We start from the raw sequence: 11,989 nt of genomic DNA on the forward strand, positions 1-11,989 counted from the left end.
CATGATTTTGATATTTGCCTTGGAGACATTTTGCTTAAGGGAATTTTGTATTGTAATTAATTGAAAAAATAAAGAATGCAACCCATAAGGCTAGTGGAATCTTGTATTCTTTGCACTTTTCATATAATTAACTATGTGGTCTGTTATAGAATATTGTTTGTTGAAGTCTGCCTGTTCCCTTCTCACAACTTAATTAAGGATACAACACGATTGATTTTTAATATTGTATTTTACAAAATAGGGGCATCATAGAATAGTAGATAGAGAACCAGCTCCAGGACTAGGAAAGATTGATCCTGCCTTTCCCACCTCTTGGTTATGGGACTCTTAGCAAGTCATTTCAACTTTCAGGGTTCTAGGCTAGTGGTGTCAAACTCAAACAGAAATGAGGCCACTAAACCTTACATAAGGATCCCTGCAGGCAGCATATTGACTTAGAAAACCACAGACTAACATTAACTATGTTCTATTGCATTTTTATTTAGTTAGTTAAGTATTTCCCAATTACATTTTAATCTGGTTCCTATGACACTTGTCAGCATTGTGAGTTGTTCATTTAACATGTCTGTTGTAGACAACTAAGACTGTAAGTTGTAGAGGGGATTTCCTCATGTGGGGGTTTACTATAGCAAATAAATTATAGCTTTGATTCCTATCTCTACTTTAATACACACATTTATACATATATGTATATGTATATACACATGTAAAATGTATGTCTATACACATATGTGTACATGTACATATGCCAAAAATATTGCTCTCCTAGTCATGCATCTATTTAGTTTGTAATAAGTTAATTCCTGTGTCAAGGAGCCTCATACTCTCCAGTGGATAGTAATACTCAGAGAGGATGTCACGTTTGTGACAATGTCTGCTGTTGTTCCTCCTGTGAATGGATCTAGGGATTATGAGGAAGGGAGGAGTACAAGTAGCTCCATGACACCATGGTCCTGCCCTTGGCAAAGCCCCTGCCCTTGCTCTGCCACAGCTGCTTGACTAACCTTCAGAGAAAGAGGAAGTGACAAAGATAAGTAATTGGTTCTTCATTTACCTTTGCCATGAAGTTCTGATCCTTTTGTTCCACAAAAGTTACTTAGAACTTTGGCCACTTAACCACAAAATAATAACTATAGAATAAAAGATTAGCCCTACTAATGCTTTCCTTTGCATCTCTGCTGAAATTTGCCTTCCATTAGATTCCTTGGGATCATTGTAGATATGAAGGCTGTCTGTGAGCTAGACCTAAGAGACAGGTCCAGTGCACCAATATTCCGATGGATCTCTATATGGGTACTTCCCCTCACCCCTAACGCATGCAGATAATAAATAAACCATTCATACTTTCCCAACCTATCCCAACAAGAGCAGAACTCTTATTTGTGTCATCCTACATTTCTGCCACAGAAGATCCACTAAATATGGTGAAGGCCATTGTGTAGATTTCTCAACGTTGTGTGGATATCAAAGGAACACACTAGTAGTCCATTGGTTATTCCTCACTCTTGGTAAATAACCAAACCCTCTTTTTTCTCGGCATATGTTAATGTGATCACATCCTTTACACAGTCCCTTGTTTGTAAATACTTACTCACAGTCACCATACCCTTCTCCATTGCCCTTTGTGTGACACTCAGCTTCTACTCTTTGGGACATTGTGGTATTCCTTGATTCAAATTCATACAATATCACTGGAAGAGTATTACTGTCAAAAAAAAAGAAAAAGAATACAAGAAGCCTGATGAAAATGAAAATTGGGACAGAGGGCTTTGAGGAGAAAATTAATATGCATAGGAGATGAGGATTTTGAGAATTTGCATGTGAAATTTAGATAGAAGGATGAATTTTAGAGAAAGAAAATAATATGTGTCAGGATGGGTTAGCAAGGGAAAGATCAAATATATGTTTAATAATGAAAAAATTTGGTTATGTTTCTATTCTCTTGCATATAGTTTAAACTTTAATTAAAAAAGGGGGGGGGGGGAATGGTCATGTCCCAGAAAATGAGATCTAAATAAATCAGTTTTATCCAGTTGTCCAGAAAATAGAACCATGACAAGTAATAAGTACCAGAAGGGCAGGTGACCCTGAGAAAGGGGTATTACTGATTTCTCTCTGGGTTCCAGACTACAGCTAGTTTCTTTCACAGAGAGTTATGAGGTTATTTGTTAAAGGGAAAAGTATACAGTCAAAACCCTCCTTGTTTTCTTTCTTTTATCTGCATCTCCATCCTGTGCTTTGCCCCCACCTTCACAGTCGTTAGAGGAATTTTTGATTTCTCAACACACCCTTTCTCCCCACAGACCACACTTCATTTCTCACATTCCACCCCAAGGCCTAGGTTTGAAGATCCCAGCTGCCCCAGTTAACCTGGGTGAGATATTGAACTACACCCACCCTGGGGATCACCCACCATCTTCTCCCAGGCATTTGTTCTCTCCCCGATGAAGCAGTGGTGATAAGATTCCTCATGGTATTTCCAATTAAAAATTCCTGAAATGTTTCCAACATCAGCCAGCCAAGAAGGAGGGTGATGGAGAACAAATGGTGACAAGGAGAGAAACAAAGTGAGGAGAGGAGAGAGGGGAGAGAAAAAATGTAGCAACCAGAACCTAAAGGCTCCAACTGCAAAACAGAGAAACCAAACCAAGAAATTATAAGAAAACAACAGAGAAATGAAAATCTAAGAAGTCAGAAGAAAAGGACAAAAGAATAATAAGCAAAGAACCACACAAAGATGGAATCATGTATGGGAATAAAAGGAAAAAAGACAGAGGATTGTGATTATGAGCCAAAGGACCACTACTAGGTTAAGGCAGAGTTTATTTAGCATTAATAAGGAAAGCATTTTGCTGATTTTCTTTCATTTTTTTCCTCATTGCTCTCAGAGGTTCTCTTTCCTCTAAAACTTATAAGAGTTTATTGTGGCCGAAGCTGCAAAGATCTGAACCTTTGGGGAGGAGGAGGATTCCAGTGCCCCAAATTCCTTTCTTAGCTTTTGAAGTCCATGCTCCATTAAAGGGAACCAAGTCCAGATTTGCCCCCAGTGCAAAGGCAGGTACTTGGAAGGTTCATTTTGCTGAATCTGATATGGTCACTTGCTACACACCCATCCTGTTGGGGAGGCAGAATCCACAAGCAAAAATAAATATGTGTCTCAGGGCAAGAGTCAAGGAAGAGCTCTTATGTAACATTCCCAAACATCCCACTTCAGAGAGGATGCCGATGGGGAAATGAGAACCACTTACTTCAAAAAACTGAAAGCAACCCAGAGATCCTGCAGAAAAGGGCTCAGGCAAAAGGAAGCTCTTCACTTAGCTGTGCTGAGGGGAGAAGCCACTGGGTTTACCTAGAGGTAGTACCATTTGAAGTTTGTTTTTGAATTCCCCTAGGGAAGCATTTAAACGAATGGCTTCCCCCGAACTGAGAATTAATGGATTGATGAATGTAAAAACATTTAAAAAGCATTGATTAAATGCCAGGCACTGTAATAAGTACTTGACAATACAAAATTGAGGCAATCTACATAGGGGAATAGTGGCCAGGTAAAGGAATTTGAGGGGAGCTAGGTAGTGCAGTGGCTAGTGTGCTAGGCCTAGAGTAAGAAGGACTCATCTTTCTGAGTTTAAATCTGGCCTCGGATACTATCTAGCTGTGTGATCCTGGGCAAGTCACTTAATCTTGTTTGCCTTAGTTTCTTCATCTGTGAAATGAGTTGGAGAAGGAAATGGCAAACCACTTCTGTATCTTTGCCAAGAAAACCCCAAATGGGGTCACAGAGAGTCAGACATGACTGTAAATGACTGAACGAAAGAATTTTGATCTGGAGAATCATAGGGATGATGAATTGATTCATAGAGCAGCTGACAACATACCTTTTCCAAGCCCTGTTCTCTTGGTCCTGACTCACCCTCTCTCTGGGTTCAACTGCATTCAAAATGAAACTACTTTGTGCTGTTGCTACCCCCAACACACTCTGTAAATGTTTGGGGGGGCAAGTGAAAAATCCCTACTCATATCCCTGGTTGATAAAAAATGTTAGAATTTGTTGGATTACTGTGCCCAGAACTGAAGGGAGGAAGTATGTATGAGGTAGGCAGAGTAGATGTCCTAGGTAAATGGTTGGATGGGATGTGAAGCATGGTCTCACTAACGCTCTGAATCTTAGAGAGGTTAGGGGTAAATCACACATAGATTTGGATCTCAATATCCTCTGGGCAATATTTCCATGACTTGGTTTTTCTTATCATACTTTATCTTTTGCTAACCTTCTAGTTTTTGGACATATTCAGAGTACTATCTAGTGGTTCTGGAATTAAATAAGGTTCTTTCTGTAACCCCACCCCCACCAAAAACTGAGTATGCAACTAAGTTACAGTGAGGTCATTTATATAATTTATAAAATGACTGTACAAATCTTCTATCTCATAGAATTGTGTGAAAAGTGCTTTATGAAATCTACAGTGTATAGTCAACAGAGAATCAGCTTCAGAGTCAGGGAGACCTAGGTTCAAGTTCCACTGATGGCACATCCTGTCTGTGTGACCATGGTTAAGTCATTTGACTTTTCAGTCCTCTAGACAACTCTCTAAGAACTTAAGTTGTAGAGAAGGCACTGATAAAAATAGGTATAAGGATTTTCCTTACTTGGAGTTTCCTATGCCAATGAAATCACAGGTTCATAGAAAAAAGAAAAGATAAGCTATAGTCCTGTTCAAATGTCACACCATGGCAACGAGATGACCCTAGATTCTTTAAACACACACAGACACACACACACAGAATACCCTTTTTTCAATTAATAAGTATTTATTTTTCTCACCCTCCCGTGCCATCCTCAACTGAAAAGAAAAAAAGAAAAGCAAAACTCTTATTACAAATATGCATAATCAAGCAAAACAAATTCCTTCATTAGCCGTGTTCAAAAATACAAAGTGTTGCAAAATCTTTGTGCAGTTTTAAGCTTCAATAGCTGAAACTGCACTAAGACTTTGAGGATAACCTCTATATGTCTGATTCTTCACCTTAAGACTATCGCCTCTCTTTTGGGAAGTGAATAGCATGATTTACCCTAAGACTCCTGAATTGTAGATGGTCATTGCACAGATCAGCATTCTTAAGCCTTTCAAAGTTTAGTCTTTACTATGTATTCATTATTGTATAAATTGCTCTCCTAGTTCTCTATGCATCAGTTCATATGAGAAAGCTATTTGAGTAGAATCATACTATGGGAGGTCTTAGCAAAATCTATTAGCTTCAAGGAATCCTAATGTGAACATTAATGCATCAGAATCAAGGAAAACCTGAAATCTTCCTGACTGCAGGGCAGAGGGAGATACCATTTCATCATTCTCTCTCTGCCAGTCTTCTGGCCTGATCTGCCTGCAGGAAAAGGAGAGAAACACCATTCCATTAATTTCTATTACCATGCCTCAATTGCTTTACACCTTGCCTGAAAGGCCAAACCCCTAGGGATGTTGATAGCCCTCATGAAATAATTTGTCAATCATTAACAAAATCCCAACCAGTCACACTCTTACCACCACAGTGACTTTGAACCCCCTACAAATCATTAGGGACATCATTAGATTGCAAACTCCTTGAAGACAGGGACTGTCTTTTGCCTCTTTTTGTATCCCTGGCACTTAGCACAGTATCTGGCACATAGTAGATGCTTAATAAATGTTGATTCTTTTCCTTTCTCACTCTTTCCATCTTCTGACTCTCTCTGAGACTTGGCTCCTTCCTGATGACACACAGTCTCTCTCCCTGACCACCCTTTCTAGCACTAGTTGTACTTTTACTCATTTCCCCTGACTCATTGGTCAAGATGGGGGAGTTGGAATACTTCTTGCTTCCCACTGCCACTTCCAAACTCCCCCTCTTCCACTTCTCCTCTTTTAAAGTTCACTCAGTCCATATCTACCATCCAATCAAAATTCTGGTAGCTATTGTCTATTGCCTTCTTTACTCAATGAGTTGGGTCTGGCTCAGTTTTCTCTCCTCTCCAACTCCTATCTTCAGAGTGGAGGATTTCAACATACATACTGACACTCCTTCAAACACATTAACCTCCAAATTCCTCAACTTACTCATTTCCCATGACCTGCATTTCCACCCCACCTTAGCTACATATCCCAAGACCAGCCACAAATGCACTACTTCTCTTGAACTCTGAAATTCCCTTCTCTAATCACAATCTGTTGTTATCCCACCTCTCCCTCTGCTTTGCAACCCCAAGCCCTGTTATTCATCCTCACTGTGACCTTCCCCCAATCCTTCAACCCCTCAGTTCTTTAATAGGCCACATCATCCCTGTATTTGCTATACTCTCCTCCCTTCTCCATCTTGACCCTTGGGTGAACTAGTTCAATTCTACATTGTCCTCTTCTCTCTGGTCCTTTGCCCCTTTATCCTGTTGAAGATCTTGCTCTACTAGCCCTCAGCCTCTCCTTCCTCCATCTACTGTCTTCATTCCTATTCACACATTGTTGAACAAAGCTGGAGAAAATCATGAAATCTGCATATTCCATGCAAATGGGATCTTGCAAATCATACGAATAATATTGTATAATCTCAAATGGGCCTTTATTGCTGCAAGGCAATTCTTTTCTACTTCCCTAGTTAACTCACTGTCTCACTCACTATACCAGTTTTTCCAAACTTTTTCCTTCCTCCTCAAGCCTCCCATACCCTGCCAATAGCCTCCCCCAATTCTTTCAGCTGAAAATTTTGCCTCATATTTCACTGAAAAAAATGAGGTTGTCTTACCAAGAATTCCCTCTTGTCTTTTCTTCCTCATCTCTCACCATTCTGATGTCTTCTGCAACTATGTCGTCCTTCACCTCTGTCTCATATGAAGAATTAGCCATTCTTCTTGCCAATGCCAACCCCTCTATATGCACAAATGATCCTGTCCCATCCATCTTCTCCCAAAGATTGTCCCCTCTGCCATCTCCGCTTTCATTTATCTTTAATTTTTCTCTGTCTATTGGCTATTTTCCTACTGCCTACAAATGTGACCATGTCACTCCTTCCTCAGAAAGCCCTTGCTTGTTCTATCCAACCTAGCTAGCTATCATCCTACATTTCTCATCCCATTTGTGGCCAAACTCCTTGAGAGAGCAAATTACACACAATGACTTCATTTCTTTTCCTCTAACTGTCTTAACTCTACAATCTGGCTTTTGGCTTCATCATTTAACCAAAATTTCTTTCTCCAAAGTTACCGATGATCTCTTAATTGACTAATTAAAAATCTTCATCCTTGACCTCTCTGCAGCCTTTGACATTGCTATCACTCTCTTATCCTTGATACTCTCTTGTCTCTAGGTTTCCATGACTCTATTCTACCCTGATTCTGTTCCTACCTATCTGACCTCCCCTTTTTCAATCTCCTTTGTTGGATTTTCATCCAAGTGGTTGGCCAAAGCAGTTCTAGGCCTGCTGAGTTGGTTTCCATGGGGAGGCAACATTGGCTGAGTTGAATCTAACAGAAAGTAAGCTCCTTGAAGACAGGAACTATTTCAGGATTTTTTTTTTGTCTTTGTATTATTACCAACTGACCCATGCCTGTACGTGCTTAATAATTGGTTAATAATATTGGTTGTTGAAAAGCATTGAAATGATTATTCTAAAAATTGTAATCCCTCATTGTCAAATATAATCACACAGAAAAAATTTTAAGGGAGAGAAAGGAAAATCCTTGAAAGACAAGGCAGAATAGCATCTTCCATTGAGGGAACAGGATCTCCCCAAACAACCCAGCTGCCCTGGCATGATTACTCTGTTCCTTAACCCTTGGAGACATTTTTCCTGATTTTATGAATGACACCTTGTGATCTTGCTAATTCCTAAGTTTCTTGCCCACAAAGTCTGAAATTCAGAAATTTATACAGAGTTGAAGAGGCAGCACATAACAGGGAACTAGTAAGTTCACATTTTAGTTTTTCCTTTAATGAGGCTCATGATCTTGGGCAAGCTACTTTGCTTCTCTGGGGCTAGGTCTCATGATCTGAAAAATTAAATGGTTGGACTAGATGATATCAAAGGCGACGTTCCAACTTTAACACCTTATTGCTTCTTTGAAAGGAAGGAAGGACCAGACACAAAATTTGGGGGTAACTTTAAGAAGTTCTGTTATCTTTCAGATCCCAGAGGTACAGTTTACTAAACCCACTTTACATATGGATATCACTAAAAGGTGCCTTACTCTCCATTTAGCTCAACTGCAGTTGTGATTGCAGGGGTTGGGTTCAATCTGGGATTCCAAGGACAACTCAAGTTGAAAGCAACTAGGAAGAGGATTGGTGGTTGGGGGAGGTAGGGAAAGAAGGAAGAAGCAGAACTGTGTCCTGGAGAGAGGAAATATTTTGATTTTGGAGTGTAAATGGTGCGTATAAGTTTTGCAGATTGTTGTCCAGAGGCCATAGGCTATGCTTTCAGGAAATGCTAAAGCATCCTCTATGGCTGCAGATGGTGCTGGGAGGAGAGCAGGTGCCCAGCACCTGACTGCTTGAGTTGGGAGTTGACAATGGCCAAGAGAAATGATGATGAGTGTTGAACAGGTAGTATGATGTCTGAGCTCGGCCTCAATGGAGATAAATTCATTGATACTCTCAAATTTATTTCAGCTTTAAAGAGAAAAAAAGGATTATGGCCAAGAGTATGCCAAATGGCAGACAGCAGCTCAAGGATTGATGGGTATTTTTAAAGGGCCATTATAAAGTAATGCTATTGTTCCCTAATTAATCCTTTTAACCCTTTCTGTTACTTGGATTTAAAACATCTTTAAAATGAACCTGGAGCCAATATTGCCATTGTTTTCCCTGTTTATATCAATCTTACAGCTGTTGCTTTCCTAGGATTAATTTGTCTCTGAGGGGTTTCAACACTATCCTCCCTTGTGTATTTTCAGAGCTTGTAATGTCATGTAATCGGGACCATATTATTTTTGTCTGAATCTCTGAGAGTGATGTAAGAGGAAAAAGGAAACTAGCTAACTCCCAGCCATTTGACCAAAGGTTAAATTAGTCTTGGCCTTTTCCCAGCTGGGCTTCAAACTGCTCAGCCAAACATTTATTCCACCCCACTCCACAGAATCGAAGTACTTTTCCTTTCTGTGTACTTTAAGTTGTTCTCCCATCTCCTCTCCAAAAATGTGCAAATATTTTCTACCACCCCTCCAAAAAAAAGAAAGTGCTCACAATAGGAGCAGTGGCTTTGGAGTTTAATGTTGGGAAAACAATGTTGGGTAGAAGGGGAGTTTAAAGTAGGGACTAGAATTGTGCTTCTCTGTGTGCCAAGGAAAAAAATTTGTTTCCAGCTGCTAAGTGGGAGAACCACATGGCTTTTAAAATGCAACGGTTGGTCCCTTTCATTTGCACACAAACACACTAGTTCATGGGCACGTCAGAGCCCAAAGCTGCCAGGAAGATGCCAGGAAGTCCCCAGATGACCTTCTCACTGCATTTTCACATTCTATTTCATATCATAATTATTTGTGTACCTGTCCTAGTTCTCCTTCTGGTGGTATGGTCCATAGAGGTATTCTTATTCTTCCCACTCAATACCTAGCACAATGCCTTGCACAGAAGAGAGGCTCAAAAATAGTTGTTGGTTGAATTATAGCTATCTAAGGCTCTTGACTGCTAAAATAGATTATGTCACCTACAGTATAAAGGTACTCCACAGAACATGACCAAGATAGGAATCTGCCCTCTATATTCCATACCTAGTACACCAAATTGATGGGATATTTGTCTTTGTACATTTATTCTATTGCACCCATGCTTTTCTTCTAAATACAGGAAACAGTGCATAAATGCTTTCAGTGGATCTTAAGTAATGCATATTTCTACCTTTCAGTGTGGCAACAGGAGTATTCCACTCCAGAATGAAGTTTGTCATGCTGAAGCTTGGTCTAAATATTCAGGGAAGGTAGTTTTTATCCAGAGCAAGCTGTACTCATAGACCAGACAAATCACCAGGAATTAAATAGTAAAGCATTTAATTCACTCACTCACAAGTCAGAAAACTGAAGTTCAAATTGTTCCTTTTATATTTACTACATGGCCTTGGGTAAGCCAATTAACTTCCTCAGGCTTCATTTTCCTCATTTGTGAAATAAGAGGATTAAACTAGATGGTCTCTAAGATCCCTTCCCTAGATCTCTAATCAGGAATGTGCTGGCAAATGTTTAAAAATCAGCTAACTCTCAGAAAACACACAATACACTTGTAAGTTTAATCTGTGTTCTAACATTCTCTCCATCACTTTCTTAAGTCTAGACAATCAACAAACCAATAAATCAAAACCTCATCTGAAACATGTGACAATGTCTAAAGTATAAATGCTCACAATGACAATTTAACGATCAGCTCATGTGGCTTCAGCACATCCCTGTCTCTCGTCCTATAAGATCATACTAATGAAACAGAATTTACAGAAAAATCCTTGCAATAAAACCATTCTTAACTCTTCATAAAACAAAAGAAAATCATACCCCTTCCTTGCCTCCCTAAAGGGTATGACTTCTGAGGACACTGTTAAAGTTCTTTTAGAATTTGCTATTATAAGGACCATCTGGATCCCATGATCTGGGAGCTAGCCAAAACATTTCTTTAAAATATAAAAAACTGACAAAATTTTAAATTCCAGAAAAAATTCAAGATCATTAATGATTAGGAAAAAGTAAATTAAAATAATTCCAAAGTATCTTATATAAGTCAATTAAAACAGTTATTTTTTTTTCTCTAAACAATGACAAATTATGTATTGGAGGATTCAGGAGAAATGCAAACATTGTCATACTGGTGCTTAAAATGTAAATAGTTACACTCTCTTTGAAAAGACTAATTTTTTTTTTTTGCAATGGGGTTAAGTGACTTGCCCAGGGTCATACAGTTAGTGAGTATCATGTGTCTCAGGCTGTTGAACTCAGGTCCTCCTGACTCCAGAGTGGTGCTCTATCCACTGCGCCCTCTAGCTGCCCCCCAATACTTTTTCATTAGACTGCCTTTTCTCCTTGCCTCGCAGCTCAACCTAGGTGGTGCCAAAATGCTCCCTTATGCAGTTTCTTATGAGAAACTTCAATGAACACTTCTACCTAAGCAATTCCTCAGACTCAATGGAGTCCTGAGATAATTGGTTTTTTGTTTTGTTTTGTTTTTGCTGGTGAGGTAATAGAGGTTAAGTGACTTGCCCAAGGCCACACAGTTAGTAAGTGTTAGGTGTCTGAGGCCAGATTTGAACTCAGGTACTCCTGACTCCAGGGCCAGTGCTCTATCCACTGCACTACCTAGCTGCCCTGAGATAATTGTTATGAGACACTCCCTCACTCCTCTTCACAGAGGTCTCCAGCCCTGACTTCAATCTGGATTAGGGTGACTAATTTTCTTTTGCCTTTTCACACCTCAAGAGCAAGTTGTGCTTATGACTGCATTTTTCTGGGAGGAAAGATAAAGACATTCATTCCTCTTTGTTGGTCCTTTGATTCCAGTCATACTGTGCCAAGCAAATGTTTTTGAAACTTTGCTAAGCCTCAGGGAGATGCCCAATGCTGGTGTGGAAATAACGGAAGCAGTGAGTCTTCTGTTGTCATTCCTGCAGGCACAACATGGCCCTTGATCCCCTTATGTAAGTCCATTAGGGATGTTGAACAGTAGTTCATACAAAGTAGATCTAAAGTCTACCTAGCACATTGTCTTCTCAAAGCAGCAAATAAAGAAAAAGCAAAGATATTATTAACATCATTTTATAAAGAAGAAACTAAAGGTAGTAAATATTCAGAGATTTTTCCAGGGTTATACAAATGATAAAAGGCAGGATCAGAAGGCAACCCCAAAACACCTGACTCAGAGTCCTTTTAACAAAACCCCCCTGCAAGTACATGTAACAAGCGGGTGTTAATTGGCTAACATTTGAAAGTGTTTATAGCAAGTCATTCTTATTTATGAGCGTTAATAACAATAACTAGTTCAACAGTTAT

The sequence above is a fragment of the Vombatus ursinus genome, unplaced genomic scaffold (genome assembly GCF_900497805.2).
Source record: "Vombatus ursinus unplaced genomic scaffold, bare-nosed wombat genome assembly UNPS02014848.1, whole genome shotgun sequence".
Classification (NCBI taxonomy): Eukaryota; Metazoa; Chordata; class Mammalia; order Diprotodontia; family Vombatidae; genus Vombatus; species Vombatus ursinus.